We start from the raw sequence: 17606 nt of genomic DNA on the forward strand, positions 1-17606 counted from the left end.
GGAAGATGCCTTCATCAGACTTCGGTGCAAACTTGTTAAGATGATCTCTGTTGTTGATCACAAAACATCTATACCCAAAGATATGAAAGAATCGAACATTTGGCTTTCGGTTGTTAAGGCCCACATACGGTGTTTTATTGAGACGTTTGCACACAATGCTTCGGTTCTTTACAAAGCATTCGGTTGCTACTGCTTCTGCCCAGAAGTAGAGAGGAAGGTGTGCGAAGTTGAGCATGGATCTGGCTGCTTCTACTAGAGTGCGGTTCCTTCTCTCTACTACTCCATTTTGTTGCGGTGTGTAGGGAGCTGAGAAGTTGTGAGTGATGCCCTTGGACACCAAGAAACTGTTGAGGAGATGATTAGTAAACTCAGTTATACTGTCACTGCGGATACGTCTTACTGGCAGCTTGATCTGAAGTTCTATTTCCTTGATGAAGTTGATGAGAATCTGCGGTGTTTCTGACTTGAGTCTGAGAAAGAAAACCCATGTGAAGCGTGTGAAGTCATCTACTATAACCAGTATGTACTTCTTTTGATGGAGACTGGCTACGGTGGATGGACCGTAGAGATCAATGTGTAAGAGCTCTAGTGGTTCAGAAATTGAAGAGTCAATCACCATGGGGTGACTTGCTTTGGATTGCTTTCCATATTCACATGTAGGAAAGAGAGTATTATTGCTGAACTTGAGAATAGGGAGTCCTCTGACTAGTTCTCCAGTGACCAAATTGTTGATGTATCTAAAGTTGAGATGAGCTAGCTTGCGGTGCCATAGCCAGCTGACTTCGGATACTGCTTTGGATAGGAAACATAACTGCGGTTTGCCTATGATCAGAGAGACATCCAGAGGATACATAGTACCTTCGGATCGAGATTTGATCAAACATGTGTTCCTATCACTTGTCATTACATAGCAAAATTGATCATCAAATTCAACTCGATGGCCTGCCTTACATAGTTGGCCATCACTGATGAGATTGTGTTTAAGGCTTTCTACATAAGCAACCTTTTGAATAGAGAAGTTCCCAGTAGTGAGAACACCATAACCTTGGATGATCCCATTCGCATTGTTGCCGAATGTAACATTTCCACCGTTGCAAATTGGCCTGAAATCCCGAAGGTATTCTAACCTTCCGGTCATGTGCAAGGAGCAGGCACTGTCGATTAACCATTCTTCTTCTTGTTCCTCCTTGCACAAAGCATGAGAATTACACGGTTAGTTTAGGCATCCAAACTAGTTTGGAGCCTGGGACAACGGATGAGTTTCTGAATGATGCATGGACCGAGGTTGCAGGGACTGGTTTCTTGTCAACTTTTAATCCTAGTCCTGGGTGTTTGTGCAGTTTTGGAGTGTTGTGTGTTTTTGAAAAATTACGAGGTTTCTGACTCCAACTCGATTTAACAAAGAGTGAATCTTTTTTGCAACTAAACTGACATTGACAGGTTGAGATTTTGTCTTTTGTTCTGACACCACATTTGGTCAGCGGTCTAAAGGGTGAGTTGGGCTTGTGACCGGTCCGAGGTTGGGAATATCTGACATGAGTGTTGTTGGGTTTTTGAAAAGTTTGTTTTGAAAAAGGTTTAGAACGTGTAGATCTTTGAGTCCTTTTTGTTGGATTTGGTAGAATACCCTTCCACTTGTTAAAATTTTGATGTGACTTTAGAAGTGTTGGAGTGGGTAAGATACCCTTCCATTTTGGATCATATGAGGAATAGATTTGAAAACCATTGTTTCGAAAGGACTTTACACTCTTTTGGGTTGTGTCAGATGAATTAGGAATGACTGTTGAAACTGTACATTCCTTTTTGTATGTTTTCTTGATGGGAGAGTTTTTCGAAAAATAGTGTGAGAAAACAAATTTTTCTGGACTTTTGGACTTTGGAAATCTGACATGCTTCTTGTTTTTTGAAAAAATTTGTCTATTTGTGCCTCGGGAGTGAATTTCCTCTTTGAAAGCCTTTTTTGCTAAAGTTTTTGGGGAACCGCAGTCTTTGATGTTCAACTGCGGTTTCCTGGAATTCTTAGAAAAACTTTGAAGACGTGGGCTTGAGTCATCCGAACTTGAAGATTCAGGGGTTTGAGAGCATTGACCCACTTCAAAGTTTTCTATGAGTAATTCATGATGAATTGGCTGAAGAGTCACAGTTCCTTTTACTGAGGACTGCGGTAGTGATGATTTGACTACTGCAGAGTAAGTCTGAGTTGGGACTTCAGTGGGACTTTTGTGGGACTTTTGACTACAGTGTGAGACACTGCGGTCTAAGGGCAGAGATGGGAAGTCTTTCGAGACTTCGGGGCCCTCAATGACAATTTCTTCATCAACTACTGATGAGGTTTGAGAATTTGGGTAAATGGTGCCACAGATAGGAATTTGATCACTTGTGTGACCCGAAACCTCAGGCACAATTTCCTCAATGACACAATTATTGCTTAGATTATGAAGTCTACCGAAGTGAGTTTTGATGTCTTCGGGAAAGGTCTTGTCATTGACTGGGAAATGAAATTCTCGGTCTGGAGGGACATACAATCTGTCTTTGTTGAATCGGGGTGAGGAATCCATTGCGGTAGGATATCCATTTGACCAACCCCAATTGTATGTATTGTCCATGGTTCCATTATTTACCAAATTTTCAATAGCTTCACTTTCATTGAACAATTTTTCGATTAAGAGATTTAAGCGTACAATTTCACTCTGAGCTAAATCTTTCTGGTTTAAAGCTATCTCTAATTGTGTTTCACTCAACATTCTTGCATATTTCTCTAACTCTAAGTCCTTTTCTAACATAGCCATTTTGAGTCTTTTTTTATCTAGTCGTCCTCTCACATAGAACATCTCTTGGGACGCAATGTTCTTCTCATCTAAGGCTTTGTTATAGTCTGTAAGGACGGCAGCACACGTGTCATTAAGATCATCTATGTAAGGTTGACAGTCATGCATGCTATAGTTTAGAGTTTGGATCATGAGTTTTACCTGTTCGACGATGCTTAGAGTTCCATCCTTTGCCATGTAGCAGTAGTTCTTTTCCAGCTTTGTAGACCCATCATCATCCGCAGTTGCCAGCATGCAGATTTTCCCTTTTCCTTTGACACTGCTGATGGCTTCATCTTCATCTCCGGATGACCAAACTTGATGGTCTCTTTTGACATGGGCTACATATGCCCTTGCCTTTTCATTATCTTCCAACTCTTGAGCCATTCTAAGGTAGAATGCTCTGTCTTTTACTACATTGGCCTTACAATCCCTTGCAAAATGATTCTCGTTGTTGCATTTGTGACAAATCACAACATCAATTTTGTCTTCTGAGGGAGTACCGGAGTCAGTGGTTTGAGTAGACTGCGGTGCCTCCTTTGGTTGAGTATTTTGAGATTGCGGTGGTGGATGAGAACTTTTGGGATATCGAGGATGGTTATTCTGTGGACTGAAGTTACAGTTGAATGGAGGTTTTTTGAACTGTTGATTCTTGCGGAAGGAAGAAGGTGGTAGACGGTTGAACTGTTGGCTAACCAGAGCAATAGCCTTCTGAAATTCTTCTTCATCATCATACTCTGAATCAGCTTCGTATGAATGCGGTGGAGTGTCATACGAGGGAGAGTAAGATTGATTATGTGGAGCTTGTGCTATGAGAGCAAGTGGTCTTCCGAAGTCAGCACAGTCTTTGAGTACGGTGGATTCTTGTGCTTGCAATTCTCCATAGAGCTTGTAGAGAGACAAAGAGTGAATCTTTCTATCGCCTTGGACTATCATCTTAGCCGTAGTCCAGTGTCTTGCCAAACCATTAAGAAACTGAAGATTTGTTTCATGGTTACTGCGGATGGTGCCCGCATTGGATAACTTGGTGACTATCAGGTTGAACCTTTTGAAGGAGTCTTCCAAACTTTCGCCAGTATGAGCTTTGAAGTTGTTGAACTCATTGAGTGCGGTTGTAAGGTTCTTATCTTGTGCTTGTTCTGAGCCTTCGTACAAATTCTTGAGAACTTCCCAGATCTTTTTTGCTGATTTGCAATTTATGATAATATCGAAGTTGTCAGGAGCAACTCCACAAGAGATTTCATAAAAAGCAACAACATCATTTTCCATTTTATCGAGATCATCCTTGGTGGGACGGTTCATGACTGGTTGACCTCCTCCTAGTCTGGTTGTAGCGCCGTCAGTTTGGACTGGTGTAAGAACTGGGACATGTGGTCCTTCTTCTACGGATCACCATACATCTCTACCAAGTCTCCTTAAGTATCTTTCCATTCTTTGAGACCAATGATGATATTCATTTGCTACCAGTATTGGGGCTCGATTAGAACCACCAACACTGTTGGAAACATTCAGAGATAACGATTGTGCCATATTTCCTTTTTTTTAAGAAATGAGCTTCAGTGGTATAGAAGGCCCTTCGAAAATCAGAGTTCCGTTTTTCAAAAAACAACCACTATGGCTCTGATACCAATTGTTGAGAGAAAAACTTTGAGACACACTTGAACAAACGTTAGAACAAGTATATTGTGGAATAGTTAATCTCGAAGGATCTAAAAGCTCAACAATAATATTAATAAGTTGGAGTTAGATTGTTAGAGAGTCAGTTGCGGAAAAGTAAAGAAATAGAAATGACAACAATTGTTATATCAAGTATACACATAAGTTGATTCATAACGAGGAATGCATTCAAGCCAAGTTAATAAGTGAGATCAAACTTAGTGATTAAGTCACAAGAGACTTGCTCCGAAGAGAGATTGTAATCAGTTATATTCTAGTAAGATTTGAGAGTAAGAAGTGATGCATGGATAGAGAGATAGAAAAGATAACTTCAGAGATGTGTGCAGATTGTTAGATTTGGAAACAGTGAGAATGAGCTCTATTTATAGAGACTCAAGGAGTTACATTAGATTCACTCTCTAAGAGTAGCCATGCAAGGCATACTGGACAATAGAGAATATTACAGAAAGACAAATAAACTAAGTAAAGTAATAATGACTGCGGTTGACTAGATGACTTCGAATCCGGTTGCTGAAGAGGGAGCTTGACTGCGGTAGCTGAAGTTTAAGAGGGTCACTTTTCTTGATTCAACACTATTGAATTTAGTAATGAAGCTTATGTAATCATAAGTAATTATGTTTGTAATCTATTTGAATTTAGTAATGAAGTATATGTAATCAGAAATAATTATGTTTGTAATCTATTTGATGGGCGTGGTTTTGACTACACTTAGACGACTGTTTGACATGACAAGACATTAGACTTGTCTGCTTGGGACGGACACTACACATAGACGACTGTTTGAGTTGACAAGTCATTACCCTTCTGAAGCCTTCACTTGACACGTATGCGGCTGCTACTGGGGGGGTGGGTTAACATAAATTTACTTTAAGTGTTTAGTACATTTCATATACTCTATATCACTTCTTCATATATTAGAGTGAAAAGTTTACTCTCATATATTCGCTCACAATGGCTTCAAAACCATGGACTACCGAGGAGGACTTGGTTCTAACTCGTGCATATATTCATGTGTACAAGATCAACAATTTGAATGATCCAATGTTTTGTACCCGTTTAACCTATATCTTCAACGTCGAAACTCAAACCACAGCATAAAACCATCGTGACATCCTAGATATCACAACAAATTGGTATGAAATCAAAACAAAAATTCTATTATTCAACGATCTTTATACCAAAGTTGAAGACGCATGTTTAAATGCTATTGAGGAAGTCATCTTGGAAGCGGCTAAAGAGGAATACAAATCCATTAGTGATGGGTTGGAATTCCAGTACGAAGCCCCTTGGAATATTTTGAAATATGCCCCGTTTATTTAATTTATATTTCGTTTCTATTAGGTTATATATATGTACTTCATCTGTATTAGGTTTTTAATATGTACTTTGTTTGTGTTAGGTTATTTATATGTACTTCGTTTGTATTGGTGTATTTATGAAAATAGTTGGGTTATTTTCTAATTTATCTCGTGAAACATTAAACACAAAACATCACAAATAATAATTCCCTGAAACATTACAAATAACAGAAACATGAAACATTACAAATAATAGAAACATAAACATTAAAAATAAGATAAAGGACTGCCAAACGTTACATAAAACATTACAAATGTGAAATTTTCATAATAAAAGAGCCGTCTACATGAAATACCAATTATTTTTAACGATATTCCAAACGTCCTCATACTCGAAGTCACTGCCTTCATGCTCGAAAATGTAAAAATATTTAACAACATCCAAAAGCTCTTCATCGTTTGCATAATAAGATTTTCTATTTTTAACATAATTATACCATCGATTGAACCATATGACATTTTTCCGTTAGATCCATCCATTTACTGATAATATCTGATTGTAGTTGGTTTTGTCCTTCTCCCATCTCATGGTTGAACAAAGTTGTTATGCGGGTCCATTCATCACCTACAAGGCAATGCGGGGGAGCCAGTGGGGTTACACCCTCCTGAACTCTAATCCAACATCGTGTTATGACCAACACCTCGCTTGTCGTCCATGATGGTAGAGCATTGGAAGCAGCTACTGCATTGGAAGAAGTTAGTAGATTTGATGCCATTTATGAATATAGGTGTTCATTTCCTATAGATTAAACATCTATTCATCGGCCCAAGGGGTGAGTGTTGTTTTTGCTTTCGCTAAAAAAGAGAAAATTACAAAGTTAAGATCAATAACATTTGACACAAACATTAATCTTACAACTTACTACCTGCAAAGTTTTATCTTTGAAAGCACCACTGTTGCATTGTTGCACGAAAAAAGTTGATTAACATCAATATTGGAACCTTACGTGCATGTCTAGATAATGCCTTTATAGACTCTGCACTGTTGGACGACATACGATTGTATCGATTGCCTCTAAAATGTGCCCTAGACCAAGTTTTAGGATTTATACTTCGTAAGTATTCCCATACTTCTTATTTTTTCCTTCTCATTCCGTCCATGGAAACATTAAAAGCATCTGCTGTATAGGCTGTACAATCCTCCCAAAAAATTGCTTTAACTGTCCTGCTCCGCCCATATCTAGATACTATGTTGAAATACAAATGAACACCACATATTCCGTGATGCGCTTGAGGAAAAATGTTGGCAACAAATGTTGCTTTAGATGGAGACCTATCAAATATAATTGTAAGATCCTCCATATTGCCTATACAATCATGTAGTTTTTGAAAAAACCATGTCCAAGAATCTGTACACTCACTTTTGCATATACCATATGCAACCGGTAATATTTGGTTTTGTCTGTCTTTAGTAACTGCAAGTAACATGGTACCTTTGAGATCTCAATTTAGGTAGGCTCCATCTACTACAAGGGTTTGCTGTCACACCCCCGAAACCGATGGCGGAAACGTTCCGGGGCGGAGGACGTCATGTGTAGCATCACAACCAATGAATAACAACAATCATAGCAACACAACCATTACAGTGAATACTTAAATAAAAATGTTTACATCAGTTGAAACTTTGTCTGAAACTTTGTTTGAATTACATCCAATAGCTTTGTATAGTATTAACATAAAACTCTTATTGCTCCAGTTCCTCGAAAATCCAGCAAGTACCTGTCTACTGATTTCCTGAGAATACAAGCAGTTTGAAAGAATATCAGCATAAAGCTGGTGAGTTCATAAGCGGTGGTTTGTAGTGAAAATCGTTGATGAGTTCGCAAAAATGTTTGTATAGTTCCAAGAAAATCCGATATTTTCTTTAGTGAAAATGTAGTGTTCTCAATTCTGTATAAAACCATGAATGTTAGTCACTGAAAACCGTAGTGATATGCGAAAATACTACCTCATGTGACTAGCTAAAGCTAATCATGAAGTATAGGTATTTTGTATGTGAAACCAATGCATAATCCGTTCTGTTTGAAAACCCTGACTTTAGCCAGTATACGTAGTGTGTGCTAGTTCTATTTAGTATAAATAAAACTGTTGAAGAGTGTCAAGTTGTAAACTAAAGGTGATTTATACATATTGTAAGTCGTATAACCATGCTTGATATGACTAGTGACCTTTCCAACGTTCTTCAGGCGTTGAGTGAAATGACATTTGTCACCCCAGGCATGCCTGCCTAACTGTAGCTAGCAGTTCGGGTGTGGGATTGTCAGTCCCGAATAGATCTATTTACAAATCTCACGCTCTCCCTCCAGGAGACTCTGGTTATACTATGGTAGGATTTATCCCTGTACACCTAAGGGTACAGTAGTGAAGTAGCGCCTCACAGTATCATACAATCTAGTTTACATGTAGTGTAGTAGCGTTCTACCATAGTGAAAATCCATATGTATACCGTTTGTAGTGATAATTTCAGTTATGAATACCATGAATAAGTAGCGATGTAATTTGTAAACTGTTTCTGTCTTAGTGCACATGTTCAGTAGTGAAAGTTTCTGTACTTGTTATGTTTAGAAAATCCCAAACTATACCGATTATAGTTTGCATGTAAAACGTAGCGAATAGCGTGTAAAAAAAAACTATGCAATTTTAGTGAAAACGTCCCTTATGCTCAGCATAGTACAAAAGGGATTTAAAGTATGAGTTTTGCATAAGTTTTATGTATATTCTTGAAAACATTTATGTTTAGCTTGTATTCCCCCCCCTGAAAACATTAAAAATATAGAAAATGTAGGGGTATGAACTCACAGTTGTTGCGTGAAGGTGCTGACTGAAATGAAGATCCTCGAGTTGTTGCACGTGACACTTAACGGAATCCTATTATCAAATAAATACATATATGTATCTAAATTAGCGATTTCGTTAGATAACGTGTTAGAGAAACACTTGTATTCGGTTGAGGAATGTTACCGGGACTTGATCGAATTGATGAAGGTAGGTTTTCAGCCCAAAGCACCACTTAAAAGGTGTTTACGGCCGTGAACAAGGGTTTACGGTCGACTGATAGTTTACGGCCGTGAACAGGGTTTACGGCCGTGAACTGGGGGTTACGGTTTCTGAAGGCTTGGTGAGTTTACGGCCGTAAACTCAAGAACAGGGTTTACGGTCTTTGAAGGCTTGGACCGTAAACTCCAGAACAGTGTTTACGGTCTTTGAAGATGGACCGTAAACTCAAGAACAATGGTGCTGATTTCGAAGAGATAAGCGTTTCCAGACGTTACGAAGTGGCTCCAAACGGTGTTTCTCGATGTTTCCCGAAGTTTGAAGGTGTTTTTAGGTGTTTACGGTCAAGGTTTTTAGAGAGAGAAGGAGAGAGTTTTCGGCCAGAAATGTTCAAATGAAGGTGGAGGTCTCGTCTTTATAGGGGTTTTGTGGTCGGTGGTGGGGGTCCACTCTTTACTGACCATAAACGGGTATACGGCCGTAAACGAGTTTACTACTGTAAACCCACTTAGACCGGATTTGATTGATTTTTCGAGATATTCGGGTTTCCGCGCGATTTTTGGTTCCGACTCGCAAATAATTTAATTATATATAACTAGATTATTTTCTAAACCATGAAGTTGACGGAGAAGTTAATGAATTCGAAATTTTATTAACGGAAAATCGCGTAACGGAAACGGACAAAATTTCGGGTTGTCACATCATCCCCCTGTTAGAGGGAATTTCGTCTCGAAATTCGAACATAGAATACAAATCATGGATTAGGAAAGAGATGCGAATACTTCTGTTTCATCTGATCTTCGCGCTCCCAAGTGAATTCAGGTCCCCGCTTGGCATTCCAGCGAACCTTCACTATCGGGATGCGACTTTGTTTCGTTCGTTTGATCTCTCTTTCCAAGACTTCGACCGGTTCTTCCACGAAGTTGAGGTTCTCGTTGATTTCAATCTCATCGAGAGGAATCACAAGTGTCTCATCGGACAGACACTTCTTTAGGTTCAATACGTGGAAGACATGATGGATTATGTTGAGCTCTCACGGTAAATGAAGTTTGTATGCTACGGGACCGATCCTAGCAAGGATTTCGAACGGTCCAATGTACCTTGGGTTTAGCTTTCCACGCTTCCCGAAACATATCATGCCTTTCCAGGGTGAGACCTTTAGGAGGACGCGGTCACCAAGCTGGAACTCCAAGGGTTTTCGTCTCTTATCGGCGTAGCTCTTTTGTCTATCTCGTGAGGCTTTCAGTCGTTCCCGGATTTGTACAATCTTCTCCGTTCTCTCTCGGATGATCTCAGGTCAGGAACAGTGAGAGTACTGTCGGCGACTTGACCCCTGGCTAGCTGCGTGTCACCCACTTCAGCCCAACACAGAGGGGATCTGCACTTACGGCCATAGAGGGCTTCAAACGGCGCAGCCTTAATGCTGGTATGGTAGCTGTTGTTGTAGGAAAATTCAACCAAAGGAAGATGAGTGCCCCATGACGCGCCGAAGTCGATGACGCAGGCTCTCAACATATCTTCCAAGGTCTGAATTGTTCTCTCACTCTGTCCATCAGTCTGCGGATGATATGCCGTGCTCATATCCAACTTAGTTCCAAGAGCCTTCTGTAAAGACTGCCAGAACCTCGATGTAAACCTGCTATCTCGATCAGAGATAATGGATGCAGGTACACCATGAAGGCGAACTATCTCTTGAATGTAGATCCGTGTGAGTCTCTCCATCTTATAGTTTTCTTTGATTGGCAGGAAGTGGGCGGACTTCGTCAATCGATCGACAATTACCCAGATGGCATCGTGTCCACTCGGAGATCTGGGTAACTTGGTGATAAAATCCATGGTTATCCTTTCCCACTTCCACTCGGGTATTTCCGGCTGCTGAAGTAAACCCGATGGCTTCTGATATTCTACTTTTACCTTGGCACAAGTCAGGCACTTGCCCACGAAAGTAGCAATTTCCGCTTTCATGTTTGGCCACCAATAGAGCTGTTTGAGATCCAGATACATCTTATCTGAACCTGGGTGAACGGAGTATTTCGTCTTGTGAGCCTCATTCATGACAACCTCTCTGTACTCGCCGAACTTTGGGGTCCAGATCCGGTTCATGAAATAGTACACTCCGTCTCCTTTGACCTCCAAGTTCTTGTCCATTCCCCACAAAGCTTCATCTGTCACGTTCTCGGGTTTTAAGGCTTCCAGCTGAGCCTCTCGGATTTGCACGGACAGATGGGAATGGATGGTCATTGTTAGTGCCTTCACCCTACACCCTGAATACTCCTTTCGGCTGAGGGCATCTGCTACCACATTGGCCTTGCCGGGATGATAGCGAATTTCGCACTCGTAGTCACTAAGTAGCTCGACCCATCGTCGCTGTCTCATGTTTAACTCCTTCTGATCAAAGATGTGCTGCAAGCTCTTATGGTCGGTGTATATAGTGCACTTGGTTCCATAGAGATAGTGTCTCCAAATATTTAACGCAAAAGACCACTGCTCCCAACTCTAAATCGTGAGTTGCGTAATTTACCTCGTGTGTTTTCAACTGCCTCGAGGCATAGGCGATAACCTTTCCTCGTTGCATGAGCACACAGCCTAGGCCCTGATTGGATGCATCACAGTAGACAACGAAGTCCTCCGTCCCTTCGGGCAGGGACAAGATAGGTGCACTGCACAGGGCCTGCTTCAATGTTTGAAATGCAGTGTCTTGCTTGGCTCCCCAACTGAAGGTTACACCCTTCTGTGTCAGGGTAGTTAAAGGCTTAGCGATTCTGGAGAAGTTCTGGATGAACCTGTGATAATAGCCCGCGAGACCCAAGAATTGCCGGATTTCTGTGGGTGTCTTTGGTGCAGACCAATTCTCAATCGATTTGATCTTGGAAGGGTCCGCGTGTATTCCTTCCTTGCTAATCACGTGTCCTAGGAAATTTACCTTCCTGATCCAGAATTCGCACTTCGAGAATTTCGCGTATAGTTTTTCTGCCCTTAATGTTTCCAACACCTGCCTTAAGTGCTGTTTATGATCATTCTCACTCCGCGAATAGACAAGTATATCATTAATGAACACAATCACAAACTTGTCTAAGAAAGGGCGGCACACCCGATTCATCAGGTCCATGAATACTACCGGTGCGTTGGTTAGACCAAAGGGCATTACTACAAACTCGTAGTGTCCATAGCAAGTTCGGAATGCTGTTTTGGGCACATCATTCTCATGAACTCGCAACTGATGGTACCCTGATCTTAGATCTATCTTTGAGAAATAACTGGCTCCCTGAAGTTGGTCGAAGAGATCGTCGATTCTGGGTAAGGGATATCGGTTCTTGATGGTCAACTTATTCAGCTCTCGGTAGTCAATGCACATCCGAAAGGATCCATCTTTCTTTTTCACGAATAAGATCGGAGCTCCGCAGGGTGAGGAACTCAGCCTTATGAATCCTTTGCTGATCAGCTCATTGAGCTGACTGGATAATTCTTGCATTTCCGCTGGCGCTAAACGGTAAGGAGATTTAGCTACAGGAGTAGCTCCGGGGATCAAGTCGATACGAAACTCGACTTGGCGCTCGGGAGGGATTCCTGGGAGATCTTCGGGGAAAACGTCAGGAAAGTTACAGACTTCGGGGATGCTCTCGAGGTCTCTAACTTTTTGCGTCGCGTCGACAACAATAGCTAGGAATGCATGACACTCCTTCCGCAGATACTTCTGAGCTTTGATGCACGAAATGATACGAAGGTTCGAACTGAGCTTATCACCATAAATCATAAGGGTTTCGCCAGAGGGAAGATTGAGACGGATAGCCTTCTTGAAGCAAAGAATATCAGCACGATTGGAACTCAACCAATCCATGCCGATAATGACATCGAAGCTTTTGATGGACACAGGCATAAGATCGATGGGAAAAGAATAATTGTCTAGAGTAAGAGTACAACCTATGAATATGTCGTTAGTGTTCTCCTTCTTCCCGTTAGCCATCTCGATGGTAAATGTTTCGGTTAAAGATTGGGATTTACATTTGATTAGATGTTTGAATGTATGACTAACAAAACTCCTCTCCGCACCAGAATCGAAGAGAATGCATGCATATGAGTTGTCAAGGAGGAACGTACCTATAACAACGGTAGGATCAGCAACTGCTTCCTCCTGGCCCATCACCAAAACTCTTCCTGTATTGCCACCAGTTGTTGTCTTGGGGCAGTTTCTCCTGAAGTGCCCAGTCTCTCTACATCCATAACAAGTTTGACCAGCGCCCGCTCCCGGAGCCTGGTTGGTTGGTTGAGTTGGCACCTTGCAGTATCGAGCTGTGTGTCCTTTCTTTCCACAGCTGTTGCAACTCAACTCACGGCAGGGTCCGTGATGATGGAAGTTACACTTGTTGCACAGGGGTAGTTTTCCAGCATAACCATCGGTAGGAGATTGGGCTGTTAGGACAGCAGTGGGAGCAGCAGCAGGAGTAGTAACAACATGAGCTGCCACTGTTTGTTGTTTCTTGGAGGGCTCCTGCGAAGACTGACGCTTTCGTTTGTTACCAAACTTCTTCTTATTCCCACTGCTTTCCTTTTATGGCTCGGAGTCAGCTGCCTCCTTATCCAGATCGATTCCATGATCGATCAGGGTCTGTGCCAGATCCTTGGCGCTTTCAAATGTAATTGGTCTACCAGCCAAGACATTCCCCTTTGTTGGTCGTGTCAGTCCCCAGATGTACCTTTCGATTTTCTTGCTTTCCGGGGTGACCATTCCCGGACAGAGGAGACCCAGATCACAGAATCTCGCGGTGTAGGCAGCGATGTCGGAACCCTTCATCTTCAAGTTCCAGAGTTTGTGCTCCAGCTTTTGAACTTCGCCCCTCGGGCAGTACTCCGCGAGCATGAGCTCCTTCAGTCTTTCCCAGCCCATGACATTAGCCACTGGCAGGGTTAGGGTTTTGACTCGACCATTCCACCAGGTCAAGGCTCTGTCGGTGAAGGTGCAGGCGGCGAACTTCACCTTGTTTGCTTCAGAACAGACACAAATTTCGAAGATGGATTCGATCTTCTCGAACCATCGAGTCAGGGCGATGACACCTCCATTTCCGTCGAAGGACTTGGGTTTCGCAGTCATGAAGTCCTTGTAGGAACACTCTTTTTGATGTCCCTGACTTCCACCTTGTCTCTGTGGGTCGGTTCCACCTCCAGCCCCACCAGCGTTCACTTGTGCCATTGCTGCAGTCACGGCGGCGGTAACTGCTGCCTGAAACATGACAGGGTCAAACTGAGGAGGTGGTGGTGGTGGCGGAGTGTCGTCGTTCCTTCTGATGGGTCTTGGTCGAGGAGGCATATTGTTCTAGAAACAATCAGGAAGAAGAGGATGGTAAGTCCTCGAGATATATATAAAACAAAATATATCTCATCCTGATAATAAAAGTATACTACCGAGCGATAAGCACAGAAAGGTTACTGACGCAAGTAAGTTATCGCTTAAGGAAGAAGAGGTAGCAACACTTAGAGTGAATCTGTATACTGACTTTGGCTCTAGCTAAAATACTCCTATAGTATTTTATGTGAGATGATTTTGGTAAGTTTTAGGCCTGCTGTAACACTACAGTCACTCCCAAGCACATGTTGGTCATGTCTCGACTGAATATAGTTGATCAGGCTATATTCACCCTAGACATGATTACATAACTGCCCAGGTTTAACCGCAGCGTTCCAGCATCCAAATACTTTTGTTATGTTTTACTAGTGACACGAACTTTGTTATGTATGCATGCTCGTATACTGTTATAAAAATACTTATATTTTTGAAAGTATACTTTTAGCGTAGAGCACTTAAGCCCCTTAGTGTTTATAGTTGTATACCACATAAGGTTCGGTATACTATTTCGCTATAAACAAGGGCTCTGATACCAATCTGTCACACCCTGAAACCGATGGCGGAAACGTTCCAGGGCGGAGGACGTCATGTGTAGCATCACAACCAATGAATAACAGCAATCATAGCAACACAACCATTACAGTGAATACTTAAATAAAAATGTTTACATCAGTTGAAACTTTGTCTGAAACTTTGTTTGAATTACATCCAATAGCTTTGTATAGTATTAACATAAAACTCTTATTGCTCCAGTTCCTCGAAAATCCAGCAAGTATCTGTCTACTGATTTCCTGAGAATACAAGCAGTTTGAAAGAATATCAGCATAAAGCTGGTGAGTTCATAAGCGGTGGTTTGTAGTGAAAATCGTTGATGAGTTCGCAAAAATGTTTGTATAGTTCCAAGAAAATCCGATATTTTCTTTAGTGAAAATGTAGTGTTCTCAATTCTGTATAAAACCATGAATGTTAGTCACTGAAAACCGTAGTGATATGCAAAAATACTACCTCATGTGACTAGCTAAAGCTAATCATGAAGTATAGGTATTTTGTATGTGAAACCAATGCATAATCGGTTCTGTTTGAAAACCCTGACTTTAGCCAGTATACGTAGTGTGTGCTAGTTCTATTTAGTATAAATAAAACTGTTGAAGAGTGTCAACTTGTAAACTAAAGGTGATTTATACATATTGTGAGTCGTATAACCATGCTTGATATGACTAGTGACCTTTCCAACGTTCTTCAGGCGTTGAGTGAAATGACATTTGTCACCCCAGGCATGCCTGCCTAACTGTAGCTAGCAGTTCGGGTGTGGGATTGTCAGTCCCGAATAGATCTATTTACAAATCTCACGCTCTCCCTCCAGGAGACTCTGGTTATACTATGGTAGGATTTATCCCTGTACGCCTAAGGGTACAGTAGTGAAGTAGCGCCTCACAGTATCATACAATCTAGTTTACATGTAGTGTAGTAGCGTTCTACCATAGTGAAAATCCATATGTATACCGTTTGTAGTGATAATTTCAGTTATGAATACCATGAATAAGTAGCGATGTAATTTGTAAACTGTTTCTGTCTTAGTGCACATGTTCAGTAGTGAAAGTTTCTGTACTTGTTATGTTTAGAAAATCCCAAACTATACCGATTATAGTTTGCATGTAAAACGTAGCGAATAGCGTGTCAAAAAAAAACTATGCAATTTTAGTGAAAACGTCCCTTATGCTCAGCATAGTACAAAAGGGATTTAAAGTATGAGTTTTGCATAAGTTTTATGTATATTCTTGAAAACATTTATGTTTAGCTTGTATTCCCCCCCCCCTGAAAACATTAAAAATACAGAAAATGTAGGGGTATGAACTCACAGTTGTTGCGTGAAGGTGCTGACTGAAATGAAGATCCTCGAGTCGTTGCACGTGACACTTAACGGAATCCTATTATCAAATAAATACATATATGTATCTAAATTAGCGATTTCGTTAGATAACGTGTTAGAGAAACACTTGTATTCGGTTGAGGAATGTTACCGGGACTTGATCGAATTGATGAAGGTAGGTTTTCAGCCTAAAGCACCACTTAAAAGGTGTTTACGGCCGTGAACAAGGGTTTACGGTCGACTGATAGTTTACGGCCGTGAACAGGGTTTACGGCCGTGAACCGGGGGTTACGGTTTCTGAAGGCTTGGTGAGTTTACGGCCGTAAACTCAAGAACAGGGTTTACGGTCTTTGAAGGTTTTGACCGTAAACTCAAGAACAGTGTTTACGGTCTTTGAAGATGGACCGTAAAATCAAGAACAATGGTGTTGATTTCGAAGAGATAAGCGTTTCCAGACGTTCCGAAGTGGCTCCAAACGGTGTTTCTCGATGTTTCCCGAAGTTTGAAGGCGTTTTTAGGTGTTTACGGTCAAGGTTTTTAGAGAGAGAAGGAGAGAGTTTTCGGCCAGAAATGTTCAAATGAAGGTGGAGGTCTCGTATTTATAGGGGTTTTGTGGTCGGTGGTGGGGGTCCACTCTTTACTGACCGTAAACGGGTTTACGGTCGTAAACGAGTTTACGGCTGTAAACGAGTTTACGGCTGTAAACCCACTTAGACCGGATTTGATTGATTTTTCGAGATATTCGGGTTTCCGCGTAATTTTTGGTTCCGACTCGCAAATAATTTAATTATATATAACTAGATTATTTTCTAAACCACAAAGTTGACGGAGAAGTTAATGAATTCGAAATTTTATTAACGGAAAATTGCGTAACGGAAACGGACAAAATTTCGGGTTGCCACATCGGCTTACAACAGTTTACAAAAGAGCATACCTACAATACACTATATATCTATTAAAAAAACTGATTATAGTTAACTACATCACAAAAAATTAATAGTAAAATATAGTAATACTGACCGCACAACTGTAACGCTCGATATGCCAGGTAAATGTTAAAGTATTTAATTTCCTTTCGTTTGGACATTTGGGCCGGAGTATACTGGGCATATATAAGGTACGTCAGGCGTACTCCAAAGGATGCATGAGGCGGGATGTCATCCAGGTACGCAGAGCGTACCCATGCATAAACCGGGTGTATGTGAGTTAGGGGAAAACCCTAATATTTAGGGTTTGCACCCTATTTAAGCATATTAAGTCCTCCAATCCTTCATCTTATCAGCCTCCATTGCCTTTTGAGCCATATCTCGAAACCCTAGCCATCTTCAGAGTGTTCGTGCGCTTATTAAGAGTTTTTGGGTGTTCTTTTGTGATTTTGAAGAAGAAGAAAGTAACACTTGGATTTTGGTTTGTTCCTTATTTGCCCTTTTTATTTAACTTGTTGCATTATTGGCCCTTGGAGTAGTATGTGGGGCGTACCACATGGTACGCTTAGCGTACTAGCTGAGAAGCTAGTAAGCGGGGCGTACCACATGGTATGCTTAGCGTACTAAGGTGGA

This window comes from Lactuca virosa, chromosome 8 (assembly GCF_052849685.1).
Source record: "Lactuca virosa cultivar CGN04683 chromosome 8, Lactuca_virosa_CGN04683_v6, whole genome shotgun sequence".
Classification (NCBI taxonomy): Eukaryota; Viridiplantae; Streptophyta; class Magnoliopsida; order Asterales; family Asteraceae; genus Lactuca; species Lactuca virosa.